General features: G+C 37.9%; 1 protein-coding gene and 1 long non-coding RNA gene across 9 annotated transcripts in view; one reads left to right on the top strand and one right to left on the bottom strand.

Annotated features, from left to right (window-relative positions):
* The window catches only part of LOC144293967 (uncharacterized), a 1,010,193-nt gene that overhangs the window by 141,795 nt on the left and 856,144 nt on the right, over window positions 1-12,254 (bottom strand). The window lies entirely within an intron of this gene.
* Window positions 1-12,254, top strand: part of LOC144294050 (uncharacterized) — a 63,653-nt gene that overhangs the window by 47,652 nt on the left and 3,747 nt on the right. Inside the window, exon 3 of the long non-coding RNA XR_013361452.1 lies at window positions 9,020-9,117. This is a non-coding gene — a long non-coding RNA (uncharacterized LOC144294050). The remainder of the gene's footprint in view (window positions 1-9,019; window positions 9,118-12,254) is intronic.

Raw genomic sequence — 12,254 nt, 5'->3', positions numbered from 1 at the left:
TTACACGTTTAATGCAATCCCTATCAATATACCATGGGCTTTCTTCAAAGAGTTAGAACAAATTATTTTAAGATTTGTGTGGAATCAGAAAAGACCCCGAATAGCCAGGGGACTTTTAAAAAAGAAAACCATATCTGGGGGCATCACAATGCCAGATTTCAGGTTGTACTACAAAGCTGTGGTCATCAAGACAGTGTGGTACTGGCACAAAAACAGACACATAGATCAATGGAACAGAATAGAGAACCCAGAAGTGGACCCTGAACTTTATGGTCGACTAATATCTGATAAAGGAGGAAAGACTATCCATTGGAAGAAAGACAGTCTCTTCAATAGACGGTGCTGGGAAAACTGGACATCCACATGCAGAAGAATGAAACGAGACCACTCTCTTTCACCATACACAAAGATAAACTCAAAATGGATGAAAGATCTAAATGTGAGACAAGATTCCATCAAAATCCTAGAGGAGAACACAGGCAACACTCTTTGAACTTGAACTTGCAAGATACATCCACAAAGGCAAAAGAAACAAAAGCAAAAATGAACTATTGTGACTTCATCAAGATAAGAAGCTTTAAAAAAAAAAAAAGATAAGAAGCTTTTGCACAGCAAAGGATACAGTCAACAAAACTAAAAGACAACCTACAGAATGGGAGAAGATATTTGCAAATGACATATCAGATAAAGGGCTAGTTTCCAATATCTATAAAGAACTTATTAAACTCAACACCAAAGAAACAATCCAATCATGAAATGGGCAATAGACATGAGCAGAAATCTCACAGAGGAAGACATAGACATGGCCAACATGCACATGAGAATATGCTCTGCATCACTTGCCATCAGGGAAATACAAATCAAAACCACAATGAGATACCACCTCACACCAGTGAGAATGGGGAAAATTAACAAGGCAGGAAACCACAAATGTTGGAGAGGATGCAGAGAAAAGGGAACCCTCCTACACTGTTGGTGGGAATGTGAACTGGTGCAGCCACTCTGGATAACTGTGTGGAGGTTCCTCAAAGAGTTAAAAATAGACCTGCCCTACGACCCAGCAATTGCACTGTTGGGGATTTACCCCAAAGATACAGATGCAATGAAACGCCGGGACACCTGCACCCCGATGTTTCTAGCAGCAATGTCCACAATAGCCAAACTGTGGAAGGAGCCTCGGTGTCCATTGAAAGATGAGTGGATAAAGAAGATGTGGTTTATGTATACAATGGAATATTACTCAGCCATTAGAAATGACAAATACCCACCATTTGCTTCAACGTGGATGGAACTGGAGGGTATTATGCTGAGTGAAGTAAGTCAATCGGAGAAGGACAAATGGTGTATGTTCTCATTCATTTGGGGAATATAAATAATAGTGAAAGGGAATATAAGGGAAGGGAGAAGAAATGTGTGGGAAATATCAGAAAGGGAGACAGAATGTAAAGACTGCTAACTCTGGGAAATGAACTAGGGGTGGTGGAAGGAGAGGAGAGCGGGGGGTGGGGGTGAATGGGTGACGGGCACTGAGGGGGACGCTTGACGGGATGAGCGCTGGGTGTTATTCTGTATGTTGGTAAATTGAGCACCAATAAAAAATAAATTTATTAAAAAAATAAATAAAAAATAAAAAGAACCCAGAATTACAAATATGATGTTAGGTACAAGGTCTGTAAGGGGGTCCTGAAGCTTAACTTCATTATCTTTGCAGGAAACCTAGTACTTATGGGAGTGAGGAAAAGAGCCATGAATAGCATACAAGTCTGACACTTTTATTTTGTAGAGGCTAGACTTTCAAGGGTCCAGTACTCATCTATCTAAATAGCTAGCTAACTGTCCTCTATCTTTCTGTGATCATTGTCATTGTAATCATCATCATCATCATCATCATCATGTAGGTGTTCTTATAAGTTAAAGTGACTAGAAATCTAAGTTATGCCCAAGTTATTATCCAGGAGCACTTATCATAGTACATTAAAAGGCAATGTATGGAGAACAATAATAAAATCACTTTCTGATTCCAAAATCATTTAATATCTTCAGCTCTAATTCTTTGTAAAATAGGGGAGAAAAGTATTTCATAATGACTTACACCCATTAATGAGAAGATACTAAATTACAGATAAATAGTAATAAAAATATGACCTCTGAGTGCAGTAACGTTAGAGTCTGTAGGTATGGACAGAAATACCAGAAAAACAAGGTCCAGAAAGTAAACTCTTAAGAAAGAGGTCTAGCTACATTCTATTTTTGGACTCATAGAGTTCAATATAACCATTCTTTTGCTGGAGCTATCTTGAGTTCTCATCATAACAATGTTAGTTGTGAAGAGCAATTTTTACTCCCTAATAAGGAACTCTGTATTTACAAAATACTATTAAAATAATAAGAATTGCAACCACTTTCTTAATTCATGTCATGTTCAAAGCAGAGTATCTTCTTCAGATACATAATATCTGGTCAGCTTTGCCCCTTCCTTCTATTATCATTTATCCCCCTGTAATATCAATGGGAACATGAAAACTCCAGAAACAACTGTTCAGGAACTGATGTTTCAATTTTGTGAGGATTTCTGAGAGCAAATAAATTAAGGATTAGAAGCCTGGCTAAAAGCTATCCAAAGTACTCAAATAAATAATATTTAGAAAGTTCATCCATGAGTTTATGTTACAAGGTAACCTACACTGTCTTAAGGCATCAGTGAACACTTCATAGATAGCTTCTCGAAGTTGTGGACAGAGATTTTCAGAAAAGATATGTTTTTCTATTTCTGTGCCTTGACAATAAATCTCTTGAGGATAAAATTGTTTTTTGCATTTCTTGTGAGTCCTCAGGGCTGGCTACATGCTTGGTATGCAACAGGTGCCTAAACACATTTTTGAATCACTGGAATCATCAAATCTATTACCAATGTGATATGTGAAATTAACTGTTACTAATAATTAGTGAGATAGCAAGAGAGAAATTAAGACGTAGTTCTACCTCTTAATGTCCATTTTGGTAGTTGCCAAAAATTCAGTTTAAACTTATATAACCAAATAACAACCTATGATAAAATGAATGAAGCCTAGATTTATAAAGTAGAAATTTCTCCACCCTTTAGGTTAAATGCGTTTGTAAGCAACACAACTAAATGAAATTAGAGTTCAGGTCTGGGGAATACAAAATCTCCTGCACTTGCACTGTGCTAAACTGGAATCAGAACACAGAACTGAGCTGTCGGAGTGACAGCATTAAGTGACCACAGCGCTCTGTTCCACTGAGACTACTACGAGAGCGCTGTAACAAAATGCTGCACCCTCTATGACCTTCACTTAGAAAGCCCTGAGCCTTGTCGGTCTTGGCTCTTAGACTCTTCCCCACCAATCTCTGTGAGGGGTCAAAGAATGAGTTATTGTTATCACAGGGACACTCATGCCGCAGGAAGTAACACTCTCAAATAAGAAGAACACATCTAAGTAACAAGAGTAGCACCTTCAACTTGAAAGCTCAAATTCACCCACAAGTAGCACTTTCATCTGGAGCAAAAAAAAAAAAAACCAAAAAACAAAAGAAAAAAAAAAACAACACCTAGGGGATATTTTTAGTAGTAGTCCTGGTCGTAGAAAATGCATCTGCTCCGGTGATTTCAAGCTGCAGATCTACTTTGGTGAATATGCTGTGTGGTTTTGAGAGGTTCTCTTAACAGCCTCACGTGTATTCAACTGCCTACAGCCTCAGATAGATGTTTACTATTAGGGTTATCTTTTTTTTTGCATCAGTACTTCTTTTTGAGATGTTTCTCCTGTTCATCAAGGTTTGAAAAAGAGTTGCAGAAATTCAAAGTTCTTAACACAGGTTTAATCCAATCAGATGATGGAGTTTTGAAATTCTTCCTTAACAGTGAATCACAAATCCTCTCTCTTGCCCCATCCCTTCTTTGCCCTCTTAGGTCCTGTGGATTTATCATATTATCTTCTCCCTCCTCTCTCTCCTGATTGCACTTTGCTGTCTCTAGTCTTTATTCTAGTTTGTCCATCTTGCAAATCACTGGGTAACATACTTACATAAAGGGTAACTACAGTAACTCAATCACCCTTCCTCAAAGTCTTTACCATATTAGATGAACTACAAGCTCAAAGACACATTCTAATGTTTAACCAACTTTTCTAGCCTTAGCCTTTTTTTTTTTTTTTTTTTTTTAGTCTTAGCCTTTTTAAGGCACTCTGTTCCTAATAAATTTATCTCTCAACTATTTTCCCTATTGATGCCATGCTTAATTTTTGGCTTTTGGGTCATCTCTCAGCTACTGGCCAGTTTTCCTCTTTCCAGGGACCTCTGTCCAGGCCCATTGCTAGGGGCCCATCTCAGATGCAGTCTCTCCCTGAAGCATTTAGGTATCTCAGATTGCTCTTTCTTTTGAATTCTTCAAATATATAGCTGATATTATCAGCCTAATTATCACACACTTACAAGAATGACACTGACATAACTCTTCTTTTTTCTACTGAGTTGTAAATTTCATAAAATCTGAAGTTGTGCCTTATTCCACCTGCAGTGACTGTAATAGTACCCTGCAGAGTAACTGATTTGTATAGCTAGAGATTATACAACTATCTATCTAGTTATATAGGTATTTATACACATCTGAGTTAAATAGATGAAATAATTAGAGTTACATCAAAAAAGAAAATGGGCTAGGTCTTACTTTATGATAGAGGCAGTGACTTAATTTTTCATTTCTCTTCCTTTCACAAACTATTAAAAACCGCTCCCAAACTACAATGTAAATGGCAGTTTTTTTAAACCAAAAGGTTACAAAGCTTGAACACATGACTCAGAAGCCAAAATGAATAATAAAGTCACTCTTGCAGTGACATGTTTTAAATGGAGTGCTTTTTGATCTGTTATATCCACCCGAAGAATAATATTAATGATTTTTTCCACCTACGACTTTGTCTCATAATAAATTGTATTGGAAACTTTTGTGTGCTCCTTCTTTAAAATAGCACACTGACTTCAACATTTCCTTAGATGGCATGCCGATCACTCAAGAACATCACTTACAAATTATTTGCCAAGTTATTTTTATAAACTGGAATTTCTGCTGAGGGAAATTACTTTAAATGTTTGGCCGACTTGGGTCTCCAACAAATAGTGCTTGTCAATAAATATTAAACAATCATATGAATATGGAGTCGAAAAATCTGAATTATACCTATGCCATGGGATTTATTATCCTCCTCTCACAATGCCTGGGACATAGAGGCTAAAAGGTCTATTGCAAATCCTGTATTATTCATTGAGAAACAGCCACCGAGGACTCTGGCTTAAAACTTTTATAACTGTTGGAGTTCTATAATAAAGCAGGTTTCTTCAGTGTGCCATCGTATCAGAAAAGAAAAAGTGCTGATGAAACTTTAGTGCTGCTTTCAAAGATATCTTTCTTTTGAGTGGGTTCTGGATATAAAATATAGGATCTCAGATACTGAATTCAGAATGTGAGACTTCATTTTGTTTTCCTTGAATAGTTCAAGAACAAAAGATTAAATAATTAACCTAAAAAAAAAAGCCACATTCAAAGGGCTGGATTTTGTCCAGCAAAGCTTGGGCTGTTGAAGAGCTGATAGACATTTCTCAGCTCTCATTTGGCTGTGTTTCAGAGGCCTAACCACAAGTGGTCAGGGACTCAGAAGTGGATGGGTTGTCTCCTTGATTTTATCATCAATGTACTGTGACCGTGGTGGTCATTTAACTGACAGTGTTTCTGTTTGTGTTTGATGATCATGGGATGTGAGAGCCCAGTGGAGCCTATAAGTGCAGCTAGGCTGCCTAGTTTGAAGCATTGCTCACCACCTAATACTTCTGTAACCTAGAGCAGGTTGTTCAACCTCTCCACATCAGTCTCCTCACCTATGAAATTGGTATAATAGTAATACTTTCCTCTGAAGATCAACGAGAAGACTGAATGAGGTAGTATTTTAAAAATGCTTAGAACATTGCCTGGCATGAAGTCAGCAGTATCAGATGTGCTGGTTATTACTTGCTCTGTAACTTCAGCACCAAACACGGTGGCTGGCTCATGGTAAGCATAAATTCTCGAAGGCTAATGATACCCTGTTCATCTAGAAACTATCAAAAGAAATCAACTGTGGTAGGCTAAATGATTTTCTAAAACTTAGGACACTCCTGAATCTGGTGAACATAAATGCAGCCCAGAATTGTTCTGACCTGGATCCCTTCCAGTGGATCTCTTCTAATTGTGCTAGCTAACCCCTCAACTCTTGAACTTAAGAATTCAGTTACCTTTTGAGAGCAACTGTGAATACGATGTACATGTGAATGCCCGAGTAACTAAAAACATAGAGACAACCTGGACTTTTATGATTTTCTCAAGAATGGGGGTAGGGGTCACCTAGGCTTCATTCTGAGGTTCTGCTGCTACTGCTTATACAAGTGGAACCCCAGGGGATTTCCAGCTCTGACTTACCCTAACCTGAACTCTATGGATATAGTCAAAACTCACTAAGTTGGAGAGAATAAAGCAAGTCAGATCCCTCCTTGACTCATTCCTCTTGGCTCTCTTGAAAAGTAGCACATCATCTTCTCTAGCATGTAATCTTACTTATCATTGGCCTTTTGTTCTTTTTCTTTTTCCCCTTCTCCAAAGTGGAACCTGGGCCACATTAAAAGGTCTGACCATCTAGCGACTGCTTTTCTGCAAGGGCTGATGCTCCTAGCTGAGACTGGCTGTCTAAGTAACAGAGCATGGTCTCCTATGCATATTACTGAGTAGTAAGTTTCTGGGAGACTGGAAAGTATGCAATATTGGCGTAATAGATCAAGGCTTTCATCAACATAAAAGGGAAGGAATGACAAGGTACTTGCTGACAGGGAATTGTAGCTTGAGAGGGCGTTCAGGGGGGCAGATACACTAAAAGCATTTTGGCGCGATGAAGTGTATTTCCTGGACAGATGTGTTGCATTCGTGATGGAAGGGCCTCGCACTCTTCATAGGTTCTAATGTGCCAGTTACAAGTAAGCTGAACCCGTGTTGTGTCAGATACTGTTATCACAGGAAGTTCAGTGTTGTCACCCCCTTAAGGTGACATTACTTCAAGAGAGCCAGACCAGAGGTGTTTTCGGGGAAAAAGGCAGGGGTCCCATTTTTATTTAGTGTTTTCCCCCATCATCTTGGCTGTCAGATCAGGTTAAAAAATAGCACTGTTTGATTTGGGGTAAATGTCCATACACTCCTGGCCATTTTTAGCACACAATACATTTTGCCTTTTCCAAATTTCTCCTTCTAGATTATAGGTAATATTCATATTATCGATATTCTGAAAGCTAGCTTACAAGAGTGTTGTTTAGAAAGAATGGAGGTATTTTCTATTTTCTCAGAGAGAAAAAGAATCCTTAATAAAATCATTATTAATGTGCTAATGGAATCACTATATATGTGTGTGTATGTACATTTTCTATTGTACATAAGAAAATCTGGAAGGTAGAAGTTATTTTCCTCCAATTTTCACACTGCCTACAATTTTTCAGCTCTTCCTTACGCCTGGTATTTTCTTTAGAGCCGAATAAGTAGATTCATAGTTTTCGTTACCCCAGAGAGTCCCTTTTCATCATAAAGTCTAATAAGAAGGCCCCAGACATAACTACAGTGTCCCAGACTGCCCTTTACACTAGACGAAAGGTAAAACGAGCCGATCAAGTAACAAACTACAAATTGATGCAGGCAGTGAGAACAGAAGCCTGGTTTTCTGCCCTGTAACGTCTGCAGAGAAGTGGAGAATATGGTTAAAAACATTGGCGGCAGCCAGTTACCGGAATAGCTAGCACTTCCAGGAACAAATGCATTCCTAATGAATTTGTGGACACTACATTTACCGCAACAACAGCAGGTTTTCTCACATATGCACTCCACAGCACCCGCCGGCACGGGCTTTATTGACCTTCTGCAAACACTGATGGAAGAGGGGGCTGCCAGAGTGCGAGAGGCAGAGAGCCATCCAAAACATCTTGGAAAGGCCTCTGAGAGAATTTTTTAGTGTTTAGAAGACATACCATTATTCTCTCTGCCAAAGTCTTTTTTTTTCTTTTTTCTTTTTGGTTAAAGAATTCAAAGAGTGAAGAAAAAAAATGGTTTTCTAATGACATACTCTCACAGTCCCTTCCAAGATCCACAATACCTGCCGAGATTTTGTTTCATTCTAAGGCAGCTCAAGTGTCTTGGTTGGAGTATAAACATACATTCTGATTGATTGGGAAAAATGGCTTTTTTCTCCCCTCACTGTTCACTTACATGGCTTTATAATCTTCCTGTATATTGAACAGTAAGTCTAGCATGAAGGAAGTATCTTTCCACAGGGTACAACCTTACTTAAACACTGAAGTTTGGACCTTGGAGGTGATTGGAGAGAAAATACAGCTCCCCACCGCCCCCACCACCCCTTATCTGGCTACAACTAGACGAATACGAAATCATCAAACAATGTTTTAAAGACCTCGGAGTCACTGGCTGGGTCACCACTGGGTACTAATGGCAACTCAATACATCCTAGTAAATAAAAACAAAAACAAAAACACTACAAAGTTCATATTGGAGGAAAGATTCTTTATGAATCCAAGTATTCTTTTCCGGGACGCCTGGGTGGCTCAGCGGTTGGGCATCTGCTTTTGGCTCAGGTCATGATCCCGGGATCCGGGATAGAGTCCTGAGTCGGGCTCCCTGAGAAGAGCCTGCTTCTCCCTCTGCCTGTGTCTCTGCCTCTCTCTCAGTCTGTGTCTCGCATGAATAAATAAAATCTTTTAAAAACAAAACAAAGTAATTCTTTTCCTGAGAAGTGTTGCCCATTTTTACACTTGACCAAACTAAGATGAAATATTTAAAGCCTAATTAATCAAATATTATCATATTATTCCCCTTTATGCAAGAGATGACCTCCCTAAAATGTATCCCACTAACTGGAAGAATCAGTTCTTCTGTCAGAATATCCAACTAAAACTGACATTCATTCGCCTCTTCTTTTAGACACTGAAATTAAAGTGACAGAGCTCTTTGGCCAAGATCCATTCTATTTGTGAACAATAGAAGAACAACAGTGAGTGATATTAACCACTGGGCTTCAGGTAAATTACTCATAGTGGTCATCACCATTGTATTCTCTGCCCCACAGGAAACTGAACACAGATAGGGGTAATGGTGCCAGAACATAATTCAATCAAACTTTAAATCCTCAAGGAGCTATTCTGTATACAGATCTGGAGTAAATAAATTATATAACTGCCACATTTATCATTTCATTTTACCAGTGTTATTACTAACTCAACTAAAGACCACATCCAGTAAAGCTCTGTTTTAATGACCAGCTCCAGACATCAAATTTATGCTCTTCTGGTTGGTTGTGGTTGGCATTCTAACTATTGAATAAATGGCTCTATCCCCAAAAGATTGGGTAGACCTACTGATTTGAAACCACTTCCCAACAGCAGTTAACAGTGGCCACCAAGCTGGGATTAGAGGAGTTGAAATAAGCCTTTATGACAGGCACAAGGGAAAACGTTATCTGTCAGTCAGGATTTGAAAGCATCCTAGAATCCTAGAACTGTAAATAACTAAAGGCATGAGCCACTGTTTGTTCACTCCAAATACCACCAGTTCCTGAGTAATTGAAGAACAGTGATATATTTTCCCCTCACCCTACATACCAACTTATTTGTCCATTTCTTTGTTTGTTAACATGTAAACCAATGATAATCAAGGTAAGTGAGACAATATGCAAGTCAAATGTGAGACTTCTTAATGACTGACCAAATGAAAAGAGAAACAAATCTGGCTAGAAAACTAGTAAATGATGGTTTGAGTTCTTGCATTTCACAAGTAGGATATAACTAAGAAGCATATGATACCTTGAATGATCTGCCCTTACTATATTTCATTAAAGTTAAAGTCACTTCTTTACAGAAGTTTTTGTGCCAGTAATACCTCCTGACTATGATTACTGATCCATTTGGGAAGCATTTTTTTTTTTAGCATGTAAGCACTGTATCTAGTATATGTTATATTTATTTATGCTTGTTGATGATTCTTTAAATTAGCCTACTGGCAAAATTATTAACTGGCCAAACTGTGTTGTGAGAGGTTGTTTTATCTGTACTATTTGCAAAATATGGAAAAAATTGAAAAGATTAGTTGGCATCAGATTACATATGGCTTTGAATAAGATATAAAATGTTTGGACTTTATAATCTATCAGGAAGAACTTTTGTAAATTACTTCTGCTTGGGCTCCATACTCAAGTTTTCTGATTCTAATGATCTGGAGTGAGGTCTGAGCATTGGTAATAAGAAAAAAAATCTCTTCACATGTACTGATCAGGATCCCAGAAAAATGATTTAAATGAGGATGCTCTAATGAAGAGACAATTTGCAAAAGTGTGAGCAAGGTTAATGCAACAAACTCAGAGTTAAGGAGAAGGTAGCCAGATATTAGTAACATCTGGAATCCATTTGGCCTTCTGGTAGGAGCTGCTGTCACAGAAGGACAAAACTACTGCTGGAGATGTGATTCCCAAACAGAACAAGACTAAGTAAAAATATTTTGCCACTCTGCTCCTGTCCACTGGTGTTCTGTCAACGTCTCCCATTGGCCAAATCCTGCGAGAAGCCAATGGGCTAGGGAACCCAGATGGCACACTCTGGGGGTGGTTATTCTGGGGCCCAAGAAAGGATAGAGAAGGATGAAGAATGTATGGGAGAGCTCAAATGGAAAATAACAGTATAGTAGGTGACTCTTGTACAGCCACATTTGAGAACTGCTGCTGTAGATAGTGGGAGGAACAGGTTGCTCATAGGATCACATAATCAACATGCGTGATAGAGCAAACTTTGAAAATGACTTGTCCAACACCTTCATTTTCCCACTTGGAAGTGAAGCCAGAGAGTGACAATAAATATTCACTGTCACAGAGTTAGGAAGCCTAATATTCAGGGCTATAGAGTCTCCACATTATCAAACACCTAAGTAATATGATGAAAATAGTATTTAAGGAAAAATAATTTTGCAACAATATACAGAGTATCTTAAAAGAGAAAGATATTAGACACAAAGACAGAAGCTTGGGAGGTATTGGTATGAGTTTAAGGGTGAGATTTTAAGATTCTAAACCTAATGGAAGTTGAAATGGAAAGGAGAGAAATACAGCATGCAAAGGAAATTTATAGACTTTTGTAAATTGCTGTGTGGATGAAAAAGGTGAATGAGGAAACTTGGAATCAAATATGACTTGATAATTCCAATCCAGAAAAATAGGAAAGAGGTGGTAACAGTAGTAATATGAGGACAGGAGTAGAAGCTATCTCTTTTAGAAAGGAGAGTTCAGTTTTGGGGAGGGGGGGCAAATTAATAGAATATATGAGCTGAATAGTCCATTATCAGTTGGTGATCTGCAAACTAGAGTATGTTGTTAAATATACACTATACACTAAATGTTTTCAATCTTAAGGTATTTGTAGTTCTTGAAATACCTGGAGCTCAACTCTTTTTCATAATATATTGTGCTCATTAATCAGGCAGAAAACATCCTAGAGCCATGTTAAATTTTTATTTATTAGGGGAAAAATATGGCTCTGTCCTAATATTTTTCATCCCTAGCTTCCTGGACTGAATGACTTATCTGTCCTTTAATAAGTTTCAAGAATATTTTATTCTTGCATTTGATGGTGATACATGTGTAGGTTTCAAAAAAAATCCAAATAAAAATAAATTTGGCTATTTCATATCATGATAAATACACATTGTATTTTACATTTTCCTTTCCTGTCCTTTGGGGCAAGCCAACGAAGGATGATTCTGTGTTAAAATAATAAGAATTTGACTAAAATTAAGAGACATAAATGATGTATATTTAATTCAGGCTGAGTTCCTGCCATCTTGATAAAGGGGTTTCTAAGTAAAGATGGTCATTATAAACATTATTGAATTCTTTGGAAAAATGTACTATCAAGGGAGAAGTGTACTTATCATTCAATCTCTGGGTGTATTAATTTCTTTTGCTATCGGTCCTCCCCGTCAAATAGGCCTATTTGTTTATCATCCCTGATACTCTGTTCAGACCAAATGGAAGTAAATTGTTTCTCAAAACTAGGCAGTCATTTTGGATCAATAAATTACACCCACTACTAACTTTTATAGTTAGTTGTTAGTTGTTATAGTTGTTTTACAACTCCTCCCTTATAGTTTTATACGGTGACCCTTTCAGAACATT

The sequence above is a fragment of the Canis aureus genome, chromosome 2, assembly GCF_053574225.1.
Source record: "Canis aureus isolate CA01 chromosome 2, VMU_Caureus_v.1.0, whole genome shotgun sequence".
NCBI lineage: Eukaryota > Metazoa > Chordata > Mammalia > Carnivora > Canidae > Canis > Canis aureus.
The sequence above is the reverse complement of the archived record's forward strand: the minus strand, read 5'-3'. Positions and strand labels throughout refer to the sequence as shown.